At 37.9% G+C, this 14,820-nt stretch overlaps 1 protein-coding gene across 1 annotated transcript in view; it reads left to right on the forward strand.

Annotated features, from left to right (window-relative positions):
* Nucleotides 1-14,820, forward strand: part of LOC150095963 (fatty-acid amide hydrolase 2-B-like) — an 81,413-nt gene that overhangs the window by 4,462 nt on the left and 62,131 nt on the right. The gene's annotated exons all lie outside the window — the stretch shown is intronic.

Consider the following 14,820-nt stretch of genomic DNA (forward strand, 5'->3'; position numbering starts at 1 on the left):
GTTGCCTGCAAGTGATGGGAAAAAAAACCCGAGTTTCCCCCAGGACGACTCTGTTAAAATGAGTTAGCAGATCTCCATATGAGATCTGCTAACTCATTTTTCTTAATTTCTTCACATTTTGAATTTTCGTCACATTGTGAGTACTAAAGTAATTCGCTTAAATCAGCGTTGCTGCAAAAAAATTCATCACCGTTTGCACGAGTTCAAGTGACTGTACTATCTAGACAAGAGTTTTTCAACGGGTTCTGCGAGAGATCGTGAAAAAATGTCGTAAACTATTATACACTACGTTGACAAAAGTATTTGTGTACCATGCAAATTTCAGATCCACCACATGCAAATATTCAGGCAGTATCTGCGCAAGTCTAGTAATAATAAATGGATGTACTGCATGTTTTACATTGTACTCGATGTGAAGATGCCATACTCAACTGAATTAACAGACTTCCAACGTTGGATGGTAGTTGGGTGTTACATCAGTGGTCTTTCTGTCCGTGACATTGCTACCTATCTCAGTATACCGAAATCCACTGTGGCTTATGTCACTCGTAGATGGACAGTTGATTGTGCGACTACAGCACGAAAACGCTCTGGGAAGCCACCGACACGCACTGTCCGAGATCGACGAGCTCTGTCTTGGAATATTCAAGCATCCCGTACGTCATGAGTGGCGGATCTCGCAGTCAAGGTTGGTCGATTGGTAGAGCCTCTGCTACTAATGGCTCAGTTAAGTAAGTTTGAGCGCGGTTAGTAGTTGGAAGGGGCCAATCGTTCGATGCTGTTGGCACACTCTCCCTCGATGAGTCTTTGGACTCTCTGGAGGTGTTAAATAATAATAATAATAATAATAATGCTGCAGGGACATCTATCAGCACTAGAATTGTCTACAGAGTTGCATCCCTTAGGTAACCACTTCCAAGTGAGACTACAAGCTGCTGCAAACAAGCCACATCACCCCCCCCCCTTCAATGCCAAACGACTCTTGGACTGGTATCTCACACATCGTTTCTGGACTGTAAATGATTGGAAAAGGGTTCTGTGTAGCAATGAATTGCGTTTCCAAATATTTCACTCTGATGGTCGTGTTTGGATCTGGAGATTACCTGGGGGGGGTAGGTTTGGTAATGGTATGGGGGATATTTCAGTTGGATGGGGCTTGGTCCATTGATGGACATGCCCAAACCATCACATCTTGTGGCTACCTGGACATCCTAAACAACTTTACGCTTCCGAAGCTGTGAAGATACTTCGACAGTGACCCTTGCATGCTTTCAGCACAACAATGCTCTGTGCCATACTGCATTACTTGTCCAAGATGGTTTCCACAAAACAACATCAAAGTGTTGGTCTGGCCTGCTGAGACTCCAGACCATAGCCGCCATCTTCAGCATCTGCAATGGGGGTTAGCTTTGCATGAGGAATGAAAGAATGTTCCTGTTGCAACGTATCAGAAATTGGTTGAAAGCATGCCATAAAGAGTAGTTGCACTCATTCAGGCCAAAGGTGATTCACTCAATACTAGATGTAAAATGCATTCTTTTACATCTAGGTGTCCAAATACTTTTGTCAATAGTGTATATATTATATATAAGATATTATTATTATGAGACACCTCCAAGGACTCATTGTGGAAGGACACCTTCATCAACACAGAGTGCCATCTACCATCCACCACCACTAGTATATATATTATCTCTAAATTATTATTATTAAGGTGACACCTCTGAGAAGTTCAAGGACTCATCGCAGTGCGGGAGGGTGCTCTATTCCAATCTGCTCTGGTACACACATCTGTCTCCCCTATTACTTAAATCTCCTAATATACTCCCCCTGGTACTTAAATCTCATACCATCAATGCCATTTACTTCACCACCAACAGTATTTTTGTCTGTAAATTACAGATTCTGAAAGCTAATTTGCCTGTACATGGGATGAAAAACCAGTTTCTGGGAGAAAAAGCCCTACTATCTCCATATGCAATCGGCTAACTCATCTTCTAATGAAAAAGTCCATATAAAAATTCTTCTTGTCTCGAATCGAACTTAGTCTGTATATCTCGTTGTGACGAGGGGAATCCTTATATGGGCTTTTTCAATTGAAGGTGAGTTAACCAATCTCATACGGAGGTGACAGGGTTTTTCTTCTTGAAACTCGGGTTTTTCATTTTGTGTACAGACAAATCAGCCTTCAGAACATACTCAATGTTCACACAAAAAAATACTGTTGTTGGTGATGATAGGCGGTGGATGGAATTGATGGTGGGAGTGGAGAGGGTGAGATGTATTTGGCAAAGTAGAGTAGAGTGCTCTCCTGTTATGAGTCCTTGGACTCTGCAGGTGTCACATAATAATAATAATAATAGTAATAATAATAATAGTAATAATAGACACTAAACAATATTCCTCTATAATTTGTTGACGTCAGTGTCAGACTGCCCATACGCCACAGGCTAAAAGTAACTAATGGAGGATTATTAAGGTATTTGGTTAGAGTAATATTAGAATGGAGATACTGGAGAATTTACTAAATAAAATAAGTGACAAGTATGATTTATCACATAATTTAAGACAACTATATAACTCATATAGTTGTCTGCACTCGTACATGACATTTGTATCTACAAATCATCACTAGACATGAACTCAACTAATTATGATGATACTAGGTGTAATCGATTGTCAACTGACTTTAAGAGCTAAGAGATTTCCATTAACCCTGTTGAGAATAAAAATGTGTTTAAGTGCAGTGGTGTGGCGTTTGCACCATGACGCTTGACTGCATGAAGGAAGACTTGTTTCAAATGTGGCTGGTGACTAGAGGGAATTTTTCTAAGACATTTTTGGACCGATTCCCAACTTAGTCAATCTCTGGCACGGGCAAGCAGTTTTTTTTTTTTCTCCCAGAGACTCAGGTTTTTCGTCCTGTAAATTCAAGAAAATCGATCGTAGATCCGACACTATTTTAGACATTAAAAAATATTGTGTTAGGGTTATGGACCACTAGATAGCACCACTTGTTGAGCTGTCTCTTCACTGCATGCCACTTAATTAGTGATAGTCTTGGGCCAGCTATCTCTGATTGGCTATCAGTGGAGATTGAACTGCCCACTCAGTCTCCAAAAGTTATATAGGGCTAAAATAGCGTTGCCTGCTCCCTATATGGAAATAAAAGGTGTTAGCTGATTTTTTTCCTTTGAATTCATTCAATTAATTATATTATTATTATTACCACCCCAAGACCTCATGGAGTCAAATACTCATCTGGGAGGTCCTTTTATCACACACACAGCTCATCATACCGTGTTTTAAACACATTCAAACTCTTTGCAGACACCACATTCTCAGGCAAGGCATTTCAATCATTCACAACTCTGCACGAAAAAAACCTGCCTCTCACTCCCCTACTAACACCCCTCTTTATACAGTTTCCAGGGATGACCTCTGGTTCTCCCCTGATCTCCCACTATTCTCTGTAAAACTTCTCCAGCATTGATCCTATAACAACCACTCACCAACTTATAGGTCTGTATCATATCTCTCCCTCTTCCTCCTGTCCACCAGACTCTGCAAATTACATCTTCTCAATCTTTCCTCATACTCGACATATATCAGACCAATATTTCTTACAACTACCAGTGATATTGTACTCTAAATATAAAAATTTAACTGAAAAGTGTAAGCCGCGTTAATTATACATTGCATTCAAGTGATCTTTTATACTGCAGGTTTCAGTGATATGCAGGACTTGAAAATAGTGCAAATCTAACCAACACTTGATAATGGATGTAAGCACCATTACTGGCATAATTTAGTTTGGTTTAGTTTAAATGCATATATTTTCATTCGTATTTACGAAATACACTATGCATTCGATAGCGACAAGAGAATTCGGAAGTGAGAATATACGACACGACAATGGAGAGTCTTAAACTTGATTGTATCTTCAGATAAACCTCAAAAGAGGCTATTAATTAAAATCAGGCCAGAACAGATCATAAAGTCTATATTCGTATTTAGCATTATGATGATGATGAATATAGATTGAAATGAAAAGATAACACCTCGAAATAATTGATAATTCATTATTCACATACTTCCTACTTCCTATGACAGATATCATCAGAGGATATGATTGTGAAATTTCTCTGGTGCATTTCTCTCCATTTGATAAAAGTGATCATGATATGATATCCTAGGTAGTGGATAGCCATATGAAAACCCTTGAGGAAGGGATAACTGTGGAATACAAGATGTGATCATGAAAAGTTTAAGAGATGGCTTGGTCCTATCACATCAGTAGATCTTGGCACTGACCAAGAGCTGTTTGGCAGCATCGGTGTGTGAATGCATTCTAAAAGTGAAAAGACTGAATACCAGGAGTGTACCAAGTTACCTGCAACTTACCTATTTTGAACAGACAAGAATTACAAATATCTGTCATGAAAAGCATTCGAAAATCTTCCAGCTTATTTCCCCATAGGGAGTTGGCGAGGCTATTTCCCTAACTTTTAGGAACAGGGGGAAGTCCATCTTCACTGTGACCAGTCAGAGATAGCTGGCTCAAGATCATCACTATTTTTAAAAGGCATCCAGTGACAAGAGGTAGACATATTCTGCATCTCGTAACCCTAGTCTTAATGCAATATATTGTCTGAAATACTGTTCTACAGTTAATTTTTTTGAGTTTACATGACGAAGAGCACTAGTTTTTGGGAGGAAAAAAACATTTGTCTGTGATGGATCTTGAACTTAAAACAACTTTTTTTTTTTTTGGACAGCCCAGTGTTATTATTATTATTATTATTCAGGCCTCCATGGAGTCAAAAGACTCATCGTGGGAGGTCCTTCCTAAGAACATAAAGTCTGTCAAGACTCATCGAGGGGAGGTCCCCCCCTAAGAAACACAAAGTCTATCATACCACTCCTTAAATTCATTGACCGTTCTCGCTCTCACCACTCCATCAGGCAATGCATTCCACGGTTCAACCACCTTCCACACAAAGAAACCACTCCTCACCCTCTTGCTCACAGTTTCCTTTTGTAACTTCCAGGGATGGCCTCTTGTCGTCACTCCTTCCCGCTGTTCAACCAAGCGAAAGAACTCCCCTGTAACCACCTCTCAACAGTTTGAAAGTCTCAATCATATCACCTCTCCTTCTTCTATCCACCAAAATCTGCAGTCCACATTCCCTCAGCCGATTCTCATAACTATCCTTGTACAGTCCTGAAACCATCTTTGTCATCCGTCTTTGTATTCTTTCCACAGTTAATTTATTCCCTTCAAATCCTGGGGACCAAATCTGAGAACAATAGTCCAAGTATGGTCTGATCAGAGACTTATACAACGGAATGATAACACTCTTATCTCTGCAGGTCTGTGTCCCTCTCATAATTGCAGCAATCCTCTGTGTTACCTTCACCACCTTTGCAATATGTCCCCTAAACTTCAGGTTTCTATCAATCATCAACCCCAGATCTCTTGTCTCCCCTACTTCCTCCAGTATAACTCCTCCCATAGAGTATGCAGCATCCCATCGATGTCTCCAAAACCTCAAGACCTTACATTTTGCTGCATTAAACTGAAATCCCCCATTCATTTGCCCATCTATCTAGCTTATTCAAATCCTCTTGCAGGGCTGCCGCATCTGCACTATTACTAATAATCCTTCCCAGCCTCGCATCATCCGCAAACAACTGAATATCCCCTTGCAATCCACTGGCAATGTCATTGATATAAAGGTTAAACAATATAGGTCCTAGTACCGAGCCCTGTGGGACCCCACTTGTAACCCTCTGCCTCCTTGAAACTGCTGCCACCATACACAACTCTCTGATACCTATCAGACAGCCAATCCTGAATCCAGTTGACCAATCTGACATCCAGACCCATGTGCTGCAACTTAAATATCAGCTTATCATGTGGCACCCTGTCAAATGCCTTCGCTAAGTCTAAGAAAATTGCAGTATATGCCTTTCCCTCATCTAATGTTCTTGTAACTTTATTATAAAAGGCTAGCATATTGCTAAAACAAGAGTGCCCTTTCACAAATCCGTGTTGACTCTCACAGATAACATTACTCTCATCTGCCCAATGCTGTGTTATGGATGCAAATGTCATTTCAACAATGCTACACAGACATTTGTCTGGAAAAACAACAGCAAAAAGAAACAAATACATTATCATTATCATAGCAAGTTACGTTTAGTAGACTAGATGACCCATCTGTGCAGTTTTCACAAAAACTTGCAGCATCCTCAGACATGGGATGCCATGTCATACATGGCAAACATACAAAGTTCAGAAAACAAAAAATGCTGATAAATAAAGGATATTATTGATAACTTTGTCATATATATGGATTTATTTCTATTTTCAAAATTTTTGGATTTTTATTTTCTTTCCAGCACTTCAATAAAAAAAAAAAACATTGTTAGAAATATTTTGGGATTGCCTGGTTCCATGGCTCTTCAGTAGCAAGTTTTTTCCTTTAGTGAATTATTGAGCAAGTAGAAAAACAAATACAAAAAATCAGTGTTTACTATAAAAACCTGTTTCAAGGGAATGAAGTGTGTAATTTTCACAAGCTAGATTTTGCTGTTTGTACTGATTATGTCTTATGATACGTAAGATAAAATATTTACATAATAAATTTATTTTTACCTTGGCATATGTGTTATTCTATAGTTATGGATACTCTGTGGGTTTCATAATACAAGAAAAAATATTAAGAGATACATTCTTTTGAAAAGTATATAACAGACAAAAACATGCCAGCTGCATCATTATTTTAAGAAACAGAAACTGCTGTGACTTCAGGTGTGAAAAGCAATTACATTCTGATGTACTTATGTATTTTAATTCAAATTTCATTTTATTATTAAAGAAAAACACTGCCAGTTTAATATTTTGTGTTTTTTATAACTTATTACTAAAATTAATCTTATAATTTAATGTCTTTTGTTTTATATAAGAGCCATGTATCCATGTGGAAATAATGTTTGCATCCATAACACTAGGCCACCCACAGAAAGACTCTGATATGTTCAATTCTAGGGGGAACTTCTTCTAAGCCTTTCTTCAACCAGTGCCTGAGTTAGTCAATCTCTGGCATCGGCAAGTAGGAGTTTTCATCTCTTAAATTCAAGAAAATCAACTATAGAAATCACACTGCTGAAGACAATAATATATAGTGTTAGTATTATGGACTAAGATCACGGCAGTTATCTGCCGTATCCTCATCCTCTGATGTCAATTAAAATCACTGATATGCTGTATCCGATTGCCTACTGGGAGAGTTTGGCTGCCCACTATTCTCCAAAAAGTTACTCTCCAAATGGCTTTGTCTAATCCCTTTGGGGAATAAAAGATATTGGAGCAGTTATTTTTTATTTATTCCTTAATTTCTTATTACTTAATTACTGTATTTTTATGCGAGATGTTAATTAAAATCAGTAATAGTCTTGGGCCAGTTATCTCTGATTGGCTAATGGTAGAGGTCGGCTGTTCAAATGTTAGGGCTAAATGGCTCATCTATTCATTTTAAGGAATAAAAGGCATTGGAGGATTTATTTTTTATTTATTTTCGAGTGTATTTACTCCTTAATTACTTATTATTCCTTCATTACGATTTTTATGCCAGATTCCAATTTTGGGGTCAGCTATCTGTGATTGACTGAGGGTAGAGTTTGGCCTCCATCTGGTCTCCAAAAGTTAGCCTTACCTGATCCCTTAGGAGAATAAATGCCTTTAGCAAATTTATATTTTATTTGTTAACAATTTTCTAATTTATTCCTTAATTATTTATTACTTAATTAACAGAAGCACCTGTGTGGCTCAGTGGAAGCAGTGTGTGTGTCTGCCATCTACAGTGATAGACCTCCCAAAGGAAAAGCATCACAGGTTCTATTCTAATAGCAGATTTGAGGACCTTTTACTAAGCCTTTTTTTCAACCGGTTCCCAAGTTAGTTGATCTCTGGCATGGGCAAGTGGATTTTCTTCCAGAAACTCAGGTTTTTCATCCCATAGCCTCAAGAAAATTGACCATAGAACCCACCTTGTTTTCAGACAGTAAAACAGAGTGTTAGGATTAGGAACCATGAGATGGCAGCACTTGTAAGAAGCATCTCTTCACAGGTGCCATGAATAATTAGTGATAGTCTTGGCCCGGCTATCACTGATTGGCTGCCGGTGGAGACTGAACTGTCCCCTCAGTTTCCAAGAGTTAGATAGTGCTGAAACGGCCCTATAAGAAAATAAAAGGCATTAGGTGATTTTTTTTTTTAATTTCAAATATCATAATTCTGGCAAACAAGTTTATCTTTCAAATGCATCTAATTTTGTGCCAGTTTGCATTAACAGTCTTTGTATTCAAACTAGTGAATTTTCAATCATTGAAAATACATTTTTAATTTTTTTTGAGGAAATATTTGTCAATAGGGATAGATGGAATATCAGCACATTTGCTAAAGGAATGTTCAACAAAATGGCTAGACCTTTTTCACATGTTTGTATAACTTGAGTCTCAGTTCAGGAATGATACTACAGCAATGGAAGTAATGTATGATAGTTCCATTATACAGTACGCCCACAGATTCGAGACCCTTCGACACTTCTGCACATGTCAAAAGAAGGAGAATCCATTCCAATAATAGGGTAATCAATCCGTATTGTGGGATGAGTGTTTATTATTAAACGTTGGAAAATTAACTTCTCTTTTATGATCATTGTAGTTTTTAAAGTGGTAACTATTTTGTTTGTATAACAGTTGGAAAATTTTCCGTATAAAGCACATGATTTCGTGTGTTGGTGACCAATTCGTACATCGCCTTATTTCTTTCTCCCCTTCAACATGAATTGACTCTTTTTGGAAGTCTGCCAACGACAGCTCTCGCTCGTGGTCAGACTATACAAGGCTATGCAAAAACTGATGTGTCTATCTACTGACCTATCAGTATCTTTGGTGTGATAGTGAAGATTTTAGAGAAGTTGGTAAGAACTCGCATACAGAACTGAGTAGACAAACAAGCTATACTTGGCAATCAGCATGGGTTTACTAAAAGAAGGTCATGTTTTAGCAATTTGCTCATATTTTTATAACAATGTTACAGCCGAGTTGAATAATGGGAATGGATACACTATGATAATGTTGGATTTTGTTAAGGTATTTCATAGGATACCACAAGAAAGACTGTTGAATAATCTTAAGAATATGGGATTGGAATATAAACTCTTTACATGAATCAACGGATGGTTGACAAACAGATATCAAAAAGTGGTATACAGTGGGTGTGAATCTGCCAGATTTAAGGTGATCAGTGGTGTACCTCAGGGTTCAGTCCTTGAGCCATTGTTCATTTTATATATTAATGACATTATGAGAGCTCTAACAGGAGATGTGCAATTGTTTGTCAATGATGCAAAAATAGGCAGGGCATTCAAGGATGCTACTGATATCCAGCACTTACAAAATGATTTGAATAGGCTGGAAATTTGGACAAACAAAAATAGCTGTCTGCTTAATGTTAGTAAGTGTATGCACTTTGGTGTGATGAGATTTCTAGTAGCATGTTATATTAGTGGGATTATGCTACAAGAAACTGATGAGGCTAGGGATTTTGGTGTAATGGTGGAAAGGAATTTGAAGTTCAAAGGTCACATAGCAAAAGTTTCAAAAAGGATTCCAAGGAGAGTTGTGATGTTGAATAAAACCTTGATATGTAAGAAGAAGGTCATTTTGCCTCTTTATAAGGCCTTGATAAGACCACACCTGGATTATTGTGTGCAGATTTGGTCTCCCAGGGGATGAAGAAGTTGTGGAAAGAGTGCAAAGAAGAGACAAAGATTATGTCTGGATTATAAGATTTAGATTATGAGGACAGACTGTATGTGGATTAAACTGGTTAACAGGAGAAAGAGGGGGTAATATGATAGAGGTCTATAAACTTCTGAAGAATGGGTGTTATAGGATTTCAATTGATGAAATTTTTTGTTATATGGAAGGTTGAAAGAGAACATGGGGCATCCATGGAAGTTAAGTTTTGTTCACAGTCAAGAAAGGGATAAGAGCTAGGTGTTTTTCTCACACAGCGCAGTGAATGAGTGGATTAGTTTGCCTTTAGGGATCTTTTTGGCATGTGAATGAATTTAATAGAAGGTATGATAGCTGGTTTGGGTGATTTATAGCTTCTCCTGATGAGTCCATGACTCCTTGGAGGTCTCAGATAATGATAATATTGAACTCTCCCCTGCCCATCTGCAATTGATGTCCCTTTTTTGTTGTTGTTGTAGTGATTTTGTTTTGTTTTAAATTATGGATTTTTCTCCCAGTAAAACAGGTAGGTTTTTATCCGACAATCAGGCAAAACAGCTAGGAAAACATGGGAAATTTACATAGGAAGTATAAGCATAGGGTTAACCACATTATCCTAGAATTATTTATGGTAATGAAAACTTGAGCTGTGAAAATACTGGGACCTGAAGTTGAGCTATTAAATTATTTCACCTTAGCCACCAAGGCATTGGCATGGACACAAAGATACAACTAAGCATGTGCACACATTAGCAGGAATGCAAACAGACTGAGTAGCATGAAATGTGGGATCCTATAGTCCTAACTAGTGCCATCTATGGGTGCCGTGATGAAATCTTGCTGTAAGTCACTAAAGATTTCCCAGACTTTTATATAAAGTGAGTCATTTGAACTTGTTCAGATTTGGAGAATGTTGGGATGCTGTGTCAGAGAGACTATTTCTAGAATCTGCCACAGCATCCCAACATTCTCCAAATATGAACAAGTTCAAATGAAAGAGAAAATAGGTTTGTTCCATGGGATATGGTGATTGATATTCATGGCATGGTCTGTAATGCTCTGGAGTTGGAGGTAATGGACTTGCAACTCAAGAACATCTGTAGTGCTATTAGACACAGTTTACTAGTGGTGGGCAGGATGGCATTGAGATGATGATGATGGTAGTTGCAGTTCCCTGTAGTTGGTTGATTAAGTGGAGATGGGGGGCTGTAGAGTAGGTGCCCTCCCTCAATGAGTCTTTGACCTCCTTGGAGGTGTCATGTAATCATAATAATATCTGTTCTTCCTGTTTGTCCAAAATACAAAAGTTTGCAGGGATATGGCATGTTGTAGACTTCAGAATGGTCAAGATGATGGAGAGAACCTTTTGGTGACTTAATAAGGGTAGCTAATTTCTGGTATGGCTTCAAGGAGGTCTGTATGTCATACCTTTGAGAACACACAATATTTTTTCTGGAGATGCCTCAGATGCAGAGAATAGAAATGGATATTTTCAGGATTTTGGGGGGCTGAGTTTGGAGTGAAGTCTGGAGAGTTCTGTTGATTTTGTTAAGGGGAAAGGCACTGGCTAAAAATGTCCTAGTTATGATTAAGTTCTTTGGAGAGAACAGTCTGGTCAGAGGAAATGGGTCTAGCTCAATTTACTTATGTTTTGATAACACCATATTGCTGGGAGTGGTAGCAATGTGATAGATGACGGATGTGTTTTCCAGTATGGATAAGTTTGATGTAGAACCAAAAAAGGATAAGACTCCAGTTTGTGACCAGCATGTAAATTGGTGCAGAGTGTTACTGTTTTCCTTTTCAGTTGCGAAACATCCCTGGATGTTTCGCAACTGAAACTGTTGATGTGTGCTAAAAATATTTCCAACATATCCCAACCATGTGAGCTAATGGAGAACATATTGCTCATGTGTAGACACATTGTGGATTCAAATTGGGTAGAGTTTAGTGCTGTATTTTGGAAATGCTCCATTATAAGATTGACAAAGGCACAGGTATGGGGGCTCATACCTGTGCCTTCAGTCTGCATGAAGGTTTTCTCTGACATGTAAAATAGCCCAGGTTTATTGTAAAACTGAATAAGGCTGCTATGTCAGGGTATTTAGAGGGTTAGCTATGTTTAGAACTTATTCAGGCTCTCTTCCCTCCCCCTACATGGAGGCCTTATTCAGTTTTACTGCAGTTGAATTGCTGCCAATTCTTCTGCACATTCTCAGAGTGCACAAATGATATCCCATGTAATCTGATGGCTATATTAATGCTTATGGCATTAAGGTTTTGCAATATCCCAAGCATCTCTAGTTTATCTACCTCTGTTCTCACATTAATCAGATCAGTTCTGTTCCCTACTATTATTGTTCACTCAGTAACTCAACTATTTTATTTGCGTTCTGTTACTTCTCTACTATCAGCACACATTAACATTATCTTTTCAGAGTTGTTCTTCCTTTTGCTGATTGCCTTTCTCTTCATAATATTCTCCACAACTTTCTTGTTCTGCAACTCCAAATTAAAGATACTATTCATTGATCTAATTCCTACCTGGTTTATCCTTGTGATTCCAGATCAGGAGGATAAACCAAATTTTTATGGTATGACACTGCTCTGAACTGATTCCTTAGTTTGTCATAATCACCTACTTTTTTAATTCCACATATACTCCTTTACTGGAAATTTTATATGTTGTGGCAATCTCCCAGGTCAAGACAACATGATTACTCTCCCCAGTTAGAGGCAATGTCACTACTTTAGTTACAGCCAGTGCTTTGATGCTATGTAACATGGTTCCAAGTAATTATCTCTTGGCAGCTGTATAATTTCTGGCCCTTCCTGTGACCTCCCCCCCATAATAACTACTTGCCCTGTGCCCATTGTACTAATTAGTTAATTCATGCTATCCATATTCTTGCGCCCCTGGGCTATAGTAAGCCCAGGGGCGCAAGTATATTTCGCTCTGTTGGCTTCTCTCCTGATAGCATCTGATAGCCTCAAATGCACTGTATTCTGCATTTTTGCCTTCCTGCTAAACTCCCTCTCTTTTTAAGCTTCAGTTCCTCTGCTATTTATTACATTAATAATAAAATAATAAAACTATCCTCACCATTTGGTTCTCTTTGTCCTCTCTGAAATATATCCATTGCATTTTATCCCTATAACTATATCATATTCTCTCAGCCAGGTCTCACCAATGTCTCTAACCAATACCAAATATTTTCATCCCCTTATTCCAGAAGGCTTTTTCTGTTAGTACACATAAAATGCCATATCTCCTTTGGCCTGCAACCTCCCTCTCACCTTGTTTTGCTACCCATTCAATTTTTGAACTTGAGGCACAACATTCAGTATCATATGATCATTCTTCCTCTCATTTGACGCTTCAGGATGCTAATGCACATATTTGCCTAGATCCCCCACCAAAAAAAAAAAAAAACTCTAATTTCCTTGACTCTTTCAAACTCTCACTGAACACCATTTTTTTTTCAAGATATTTAAGTCCAAAGTCATTCAAATGTAAACCATTCAGCCTTATATAAATCCTTTCATACATAACTCACTCTACACATCCACAAATTCCACACCATTCTTTCTGCACAACCTATGAAATGAGTCATTTGCAATCATGGTCCTTCTTCTCAACTGCCTCTATCCTACCACAGCAGACAGATTCACAATCCTTACTTCCTTACTCTTCATTTGCTTGTGCCACCAACTTATGTGGTGATACAAGTGAATAAGAGCACTGTTGCCTACCATATAATTTGTAACTTCAATATAATCATCCTTTTCACTTTCTGCATCCTAACAGCATCCCTAAATGTTAGATATTTGTTCCAGGGAAAAAACAGAATTTTGTGAATGATAACTAACCTCTGCATGTCTGAGAAGCATTTTTCTTTTATTTTTGGCATTATCTGTGTTAACTGTTTTATGTTTCTTCTGCTGCTTTGGAATATTCTCTGTTGCATGGCTGTCATAAACAATCAAGAGTACCGTTAATTTCTAAGCACATTTCCTTAAAATTTATAGTAATATATAGTGTTAGTATTCCTTCTGGGCATCCATGGGACGAGACTCACAACCATGGAACCAAATTTAACTATATATTGATGATGCATGTCACCTCTAGCATTGAAAACATGCAATGTTGGGACATTCATAACCCACTCTGGCAACACAGTCCACTCATTCACCATTGCCATGCAAAAAAAATTTATTTTTCACTTGCATACTCACTTGATCCTTATATAATTTTGAGGGATAACCTCTCATTCACTCTCCATTTGTTATACTATATAGTATTTCATTTATATGATAGACTCCTTTCACCATCCCTGCATATCTTAGTCATTCCCTTCTTCTGACAAGCTCTGTACATTCCCTTAATCTGTCTTTGTATTCAACATTTCAGAATCCTCAGATATTCTTTGTCACTCACCTCTGCATTCTCTCTCTATCCGTCTATCTATCTATCTCTAATGTTTCCTTATCATTCAGATATCCAAGCAATCAGATCTGTACACAGAAATCCAGATGTGGCTTGATTTTTGGGTAGCTAAACTGTACAGCTTTTGCAATGTCCCCTAAACTTCAGCTCTCTGTTAACCAACACTCTGAGATCTTTTGTCTCCTCCATCTCTTGAAGCAAGGTTCCTTCAATACAATATAATATAACTGATATTTTATTTATTTATTTTTATGTGGTTCATGCCCCTGAAAAGTTATTAGTAAACCTATAGTACACATGTACTGTGAGTATGCTAAGGATTTTTTTTTTTTTAATTTTTATCAATTTTATATATTTTTTGTAATTTTTTATTTATTTTTACATAGTCTGAAAACCCTGCTCTGGAGACCATACATGGAACTTTTTTCCAAGCCACTTCAGGCCTCCAATTAGCAGGGATGGTGGTCTCAACACCAGGCAATGAAATTCATCTCCCACCTAAAGATAATCACAAACATTCATGCCCACAGTGGAATTCAAACCTGTGACCTGTTGGTAGGAGA

The sequence above is a fragment of the Typopeltis vanoorti genome, chromosome 19 (genome assembly GCF_054136105.1).
Source record: "Typopeltis vanoorti isolate ZY-2024b chromosome 19, IOZ_Tvanoo_1.0, whole genome shotgun sequence".
Taxonomy (NCBI): domain Eukaryota; kingdom Metazoa; phylum Arthropoda; class Arachnida; order Uropygi; family Thelyphonidae; genus Typopeltis; species Typopeltis vanoorti.